Genomic DNA, 6,611 nt, shown 5'->3' on the forward strand with positions numbered 1-6,611 from the left:
GATAGAAACGGATAAACGGAAGCGCGTGTGAGTGTGGGGGTGCGAATTGCCACCTCCAACCTTGGCTTTCCCGCTCTTCCGAGCGCTCCCACTTCTCACTTTCCCCAAATCCGCATTTTCCTTGGCACAGCTCTCCCGGAGCAAGAAGGAGAGGGAGGTACCCGGGGGCAGTGAGAATGACGTGTGCTGGTGCAGAGAGCGGGTGGGGGGCTGCGGGCTCCGCTCTGTGGACCGGCTCCTAATCCTCTTGTTTTCGGTACAGTCAGCAGATGTGGCTTCTTTTAGCTGAATAATCCGTTAAGGGAATAATAATTTTTAAAAAGGAGATCGACCTCACCCAAAGAGGATGGCGAAAGAGATTAGGGCTGGTAAGGATAAATTAAAAGGCTCCAAATTCTGTCCCTCTCTGCCTTCCTCTCTACCCACATCCCCCTCCCTTCACCACCCTCCCTCCCCCCCCTTCTTCCTCATCCCCCTGCAATCCGCACTCGACGCGAGTTCACGCGGAGGGCTGGATTTTCAGGCTGAACCGCAACTTGCGCTGCGCGTTATTATTATTCATCTGAGGGTGCTGCCGCCACAACCTTTGCCTCCTGCGCTCCTCTCCTTCCCCCCGGCCGCCGCCGCCAGCAGTGCAGTCCCTCCTGCACACATGCTCTGGTTCACCAAAGGGAGATTCTGAATTTTTTATCATGCTCATGATCATCATCATGATGCTCCTTATCATGGTTATCATTTCCTCCTGCCAGGTGGAGCGACCACCAGCGCCTTCTCGCCACCCGCCCCTTCCCCAGCGAAGGAAGCAATTCCGGCCCGACCCCGGCGGCCGCTCCCTAGATGCGGGCTTCCTTTGCCTCTCCGCATCCCTCCCTCATTCATCTGCATGTATCTATCTTGATCCCTTTATTCCAGTAGATCTATTGCCTTATCATGGGCTGGCTGAAACGCTGCGGACTGCGACCAGTCTCTTAAAAAGAAGAACAAAAAGAGGAAGACCTTGAGTGGACCCCAGGACAAAGCACTTTGGGCTCAACAAGAAGCGACGCGTGGGAGCGCTGGCTCTGAACGGGAGTGATCTCCGGTGCCCAAGAGCGCCCATCCAGCGTGCGGACCTCTGAGGGTATTCGGATTGAATTTTATGTATCCTTTTGGCATGCTTGAACAGTGACATTGTTGGAGAGGGGTAGGGTTTGGTTTGTTTCGTTTTTCTGGGAAAGCGAGCTGAATGGTGGGAGATCAGGTGGACTTAAGTTGGCTTTCCTGCTCCCCTGCCTCGCCTTCTCGAGATCCGGGTGTTGGAGAAGAGAGACTGGGAAGCAGAAGGCTTAGAAAAGAGTAGACACCGGAGATGTTGTCGGAGGGCTAAGGGAGGGCTAAGGGAAGGGTGAGGCGAAGGGTAGGTGAGTGGGGACCGGCCAGAGGGAGGAGGATTTGGAAAATAGGAGGTTTCTTTAAACCTGCCTTCGGGTTCACAGGATGAGTTTTGCTGGGGAGAGTATGGTTGTCTGTCCATAGACGCTCTGAGAAATTGATGAAAAATTGATATGTCCATGTACACACATAAGGAGGCGTCTGGATTTGTGTGTAAACAGAGTGGAGAGGTGGAGGAGGGCATGGAGGGAGGGGGCTTAAAATAATGTCTTATTATCCCTTTCGCTTTGGGGACGCTCATCCTCTGTCCCTCCCCCTTTTTTTGACCCAGGGATCCAACTGCATTAGACACGAGTGACCTTTTAAATCTACGCCCACCCTTTACCTGGTAAAGCCCGTTGACAGTTTGGGGTGGGGTGGGGTGGGGTAAGGAGAGTGGTAGGGGTGTTTCGAAGGCATATATATATTCTCTCTCTCTCTCTCTCTCTCTCTCCCTCCCTCCTCCCCTCTCTCCTCCCTCTTCCCTCCTCCCCTCTCCTCCCCTCCCCTCCGTCTCCTCCTCCCTCGCTCTCCCCCCATCACTCTTTCTCTTCCTCCCTCCCACCTCCCTCACTCCCTCCCTCCCTGCTGCATTTTGCATGAGCTATCTAGGTCATTAGCATTTTAGCGTATGCAAGACTTGACAAAGCTGATGAGGGGCCAGATGGGCCTCGCTCTTATGGGGTTTTTTTTTTTTTCCTTTTTTCCCCCCTCTTTTCCTTTTTCCCCTCCACCACTTGGGACCTGAGCAAGAGGACTGCAGCAGGCGAGTTTCGGAAGGCTGCCTCCCCAGATCCCGGCCCGGAGCGCGGCAGCTCGCCCCTGCGGTACGCCCGGCCAGCCTGCACCCGCACTCAGGCAGCGAGGTAAAAGCAGCGGCGGCGCGCCCTGCCCTGGCAGCCGCTGCCAAGCCCCCGCTGCCCTCCGCGTCCTGTGCCCTCGACTTCCTCCTCCTGGCCCCCTTCAGTTTACTGGGCTAAACTGAGGGTGAGAGATGGGTGGGTAGGATTTGCTGTGCTGGGGCGAGGTGGGGTTGGTGGTGTTTTTTGTTTTTTGTTTTTCCATTGTCTGGAGCTGCAGGGGAGGCGAGGAAGGGGCTAAGGGAGTCGGGGTAATTAACACGGGGGAGGCACCCCTCCGTCTCCCACTTCCACCCACACCCCCAACCCTCCACCCCCTCCGCTTTGCAGGAAAAAGCCTGGATCCGAAAGGATGGGGGAGAACAAAGAGCCTTTGGAAGACGTCGCTGTTATCTCATTGTCTGTGTGATTGGGGGAGCTGCGGTAGGGAGGATGCTGTGGTCCTGTTCTCGCTGCCTCCCCACCCCCATCCTTCTCCCCGCTGTCAGTGCGCACGCACGCGCGCTTTTTACTTCTTTTTCCTTGTTTTTTCATTCCATCTTCTCCCCACCCCCCTTCCTTTCTTGCACCTGTCCTTCCTTCCTCCTTTCCTTCCTCAGGAGAAAGGCCTCTCTCTCCGTGTTCACAGCGGACCTTGATTTAAATGTCCATACAATTAAGGCACGCGGTGAATGCCAAGAATGGGGCTGGCTGAGCACCGTCGGTCCGCGAGGGCCCGCCGGGAAGGAGCCACAGAGCCGAGGCGCCCTCCGCAGAGCTCAGCGCCGCGGCTTGGGGGGGGGGGGTGTCTCGGGCTTGCGCTGGCTGGGCTGCCCCAAACCGGAGCCCTTGGGGTGGGGAGGTGTGCAGCTTGTGACAGACAGGGGAGCTTAGAGACGCAGACAGACTCAGGGAGAGAAGCCGATTCTGTGACAGAAACACAGATCTGGGCAAGCATAGATGTGATGGGGGGCGGGGGGTGCCTGTGAGCGCATTAAGGAGTGCTTCTGTGTGCATATTTTTCTCTGGGCTGGGGGCGCATTGTATGTGGGTCGACACCTTCCATGGCTGTGTTTTTGTTCTGGGCTTAGCTTTTGGTTTGCCCTTTAAAAAAATAATCTGGCATCCAGAAGACTGGCAGTCTGTGCCAGGGCTTGGACTGCAGATATATTGTGTTCTCCTTGAGGTTGGGGGTGGGGGGGAGGAGGGTGGGTAGCCAGTTGGAAGGGAGGAGGGAGGTATTTGTCATTCTTTGCTGTAGAGCTGGGGGCACCTGACAAGCTTAAGGAAGTCATTGGGATATATGAGGAAGAAGGAACAAACTCCTGGAAGGTTCACAAGCTCCATCGGGGCTGAAAGCATGGCCAGGGCTCTTAGGAGCATCTCACTTCCTCCTTGCGGCTGTAATTGTAGTTTCAGGCAGAGATCCAGGAGATGCAGAGGAAGGGAGAGGCGCAATAACCTACATGTACTAAAGGGGGGAGGGAATGAATTCCTTCTTAAATCTGAACCGAAGGAGAAACAGAATGTGCACAAGTGTTTCTGAGGAAAGACTGTTTTGAAAGAGGCTGTCAGGGAATAGAAAGGGCTAGCCCTCCCTCATCCTGAAGAAGCTGCTTCCCAAATCAGGCCTTCCTCCCCAGCCCTAGATGGAGAGCAGCAGCTGGTCCTAGGGAGAACCCCTAGCTGCAGAGGATAGTTGCAAGACCTAAACTCATAAATTTCCAGGTGGAGAAAAATGGTAGAGGCGCAGGTCCCTGCAGAGAAAGGAGGCCAAGAGCTGGATCTTCCCACCAGGAAGCCTGCTGCATCCCTTTCCCCACCCTTGGCAGAGGCCTGTCTTTGCAAGGCCAAGGCCATAAGGGATGCTTGAGATTTTAGTTTGATTCCTGACACATTAATTGAGGCCTAAAGGAGTCTTGGGTGAAGCTTGCTTGCTTTTCCTGTGCAAAGCCTCAGTCTAACCCACTTAGCAAATTAGTATTCAAGGATACCATGGAGCCCTAGCCTCGTTTCCTCCCAAATACTTATTATTGAGTACCTACTATGTGCCAATCATTGTGTAATTATATCTTAGGTTCTTCCTTTGCCCTCCTAAAGGAGTGTCTGGAGTCAGGTGAGGCTAAGTGCGCTGTACCCCCTCTAGATACTCCCAGAACCTTCTCTGTGGAAATGTGCCACAACCTGCTCACCCCTGCAGAAGGCGGCGGTTTTCATCATGCAAACTGCAGGCATGGTGCTATCCCTCAAGTCCCAGAAGGCAAGTTTGGCCAAAGGACAGAAAAGAGAGCAGTTTCTCCGGCCCCTGAGCCTTAGCCAACGTTGTCCTAAGAGGCAGCAAAAGCCAGGGCCTTCACAACACACCAGCCTCCAAATGGAGCCTCTTTTGGGCGTAAATACCCTTGCCTCCCCGCTCCCTCTTCCCTAAGAAGGCTGCTCTTATGTTGGGGGTGGGGGAGCATGGTTTAAGCCTCCGATGACCAACCCTTTGCCCCTCGGTTGTCCGAGATAGTAAGATTTGTCTCTGTAATTGCTTCCCCGTAAGTCCATCAGATGTGGCTGCACCCTTCCACTGATGCGCCTGCCCGTCAGTACAGCCTCCAGCTGCCTCCCCCTCCCCCCCCCAAGTAATGGGCCTTTTAGGTGGAAACCTAACACGCTTCTCCCTGAGAGCTCAAACCACAGGCACCATGGACAAGGCCCGCCAGGTTCCTGCTGCTGAAAAACTAGGCAGGGAGGGGCGTATTTTTTATTACTTATGTAAACTCTTGTTCCAGAAAGCTTTAATGGGTGTGGGAATGTTCTAGGTTTGCCGGTCTGTGTGCCTGGGTGTGGGGGTTTTCCTGTGTTCACCAGGTCTCATTATGAAATGTATTTTTATGTGGGGCTTTAATGGCCAAAATGGCAGAGATGAATGCACCACTCGGCCCCTTTTGTGTCCACCAAATAGAGGCATCCGAGTGAAGGTCAGTCCTAGCTCCTTCCCTTCTGCTATATTCAGGGCCTGTTTATACCTAGTGATACTTACATAAGAAAACTGAAGATTTATGCCCTTCCAAGGCATTTCTGTAACTCTCAACATCATCTGCTCACTTGTCTACTTGAGCCCCTCTAATTATATCCTCTGCCTTAAATGAAGGGAAAAATATATGACTGCTAAAAGATGGGACATGTTGAGGCAGTTTGCTGACTGAATATGCCAAGAAGGCCCCCATGAGCCCACACACATCCCCATCATTATGGTCTTCATGACTATGGGAGTTCATATGTCCCTCAAGGTGACTGTACCAGATATATTAAGATGGATTTAGAAATGTTATCAAAGAGAAAATCGGTAATATTATTCTTTCTCCTGCCAGAGACGGCCCAGGCCCAGATCTCTGTTTAAGCAGAAAAGAAACTGATCTTTTAACAAAAGCTAAGGTAAATTCCTCTATCATTTCTATCACCAAAGGGGTGGGGAGCAGGGACAGTTTTTGTGGCTTAGCCAGAGAAACGAATAACTGGGTAGAGTTGCTTTCCCAGCAGGCATATGCCCATACACACACGTATGTACATACATTTTCTCTCATAACCATATCCATTGCTTACATTTATAGAAAAGCATTTAAACACACACACACACACACACACACACATCTATCCATCCATACTGTCTGCATAGGGAGATAATTTTCTCTTTCCTTCTACTGAACTTACATAATATCCCCATCCCTTGTTCCAACCTTAGAATGGAGTCCTCTGGGGGCAGCTGCAAAGCACTCTCCCTAGGACAGATGGAGCCTCCCCACCTCATCTACTCTGTGGGTGGTTTTAGAGCCCCATGAGTCAACTGGGACTGAGGGCTGTGCTGGTGGTATGTGCGTGTGAGGCTTCCCTGGCTGATTCACGGCGATGAGTATGTCAATAACAACAATTATGAGAATTATGATACCTAATAAAGATTTTTTTTCTTCCAAGTCCCATCTATAATTCTTTCATTCGGGTGTTTTTGCCAAGTCTTACCCCATTTGACTCCAGTTAAAAACAACAACAAAACCATTTAATAGTTAACTGCATCTCCAATGTAGACCTAGAACAAGAAAAAGGACTTCAAATGGGATTCGGTCCAGTCCATGTGTGCTGCTTTGTACCACCTTATCCAGAGGCCGGGGGCCTGGAGAGATCTGCACCAAATTTAGATGGCCTGGAAAAAATGCAGGCCTGACTGAGAGCAAAAAATGTTCCAGGTCAGAAATGAAGTGTCAGCAGCTCTCAATAGGTTCACCTTTTCATTTTCTTACCATTCTCCCTTTTGTGTTAAGACAGAAATGTTTGCCCCCGAAAAATGAGGACCTGGGCCTTGGCTGCATATGCCCCTAA

General features: G+C 51.9%; 2 long non-coding RNA genes across 2 annotated transcripts; both read left to right on the forward strand.

Moving 5' to 3' along the window:
• Positions 1–241: 241 nt before the first annotated feature.
• Positions 242–1,760, forward strand: LOC141372531 (uncharacterized). The gene is made up of 3 exons (XR_012377809.1): positions 242–368; positions 913–1,120; positions 1,703–1,760. It is a non-coding gene; the product is annotated as an uncharacterized lncRNA (long non-coding RNA).
• Positions 1,761–1,838: 78 nt separating this feature from the next.
• LOC141372530 (uncharacterized) lies at positions 1,839–6,201 on the forward strand. Its single transcript, XR_012377808.1, has 3 exons — positions 1,839–2,276; positions 2,601–2,693; positions 5,609–6,201. It is a non-coding gene; the product is annotated as an uncharacterized lncRNA (long non-coding RNA).
• Positions 6,202–6,611: the final 410 nt, after the last annotated feature.

This window comes from Callorhinus ursinus, unplaced genomic scaffold (assembly GCF_003265705.2).
Source record: "Callorhinus ursinus isolate GAN/ISIS: 27379988/994484 unplaced genomic scaffold, GSC_fseal_2.0 scaffold4, whole genome shotgun sequence".
Taxonomy (NCBI): Eukaryota; Metazoa; Chordata; class Mammalia; order Carnivora; family Otariidae; genus Callorhinus; species Callorhinus ursinus.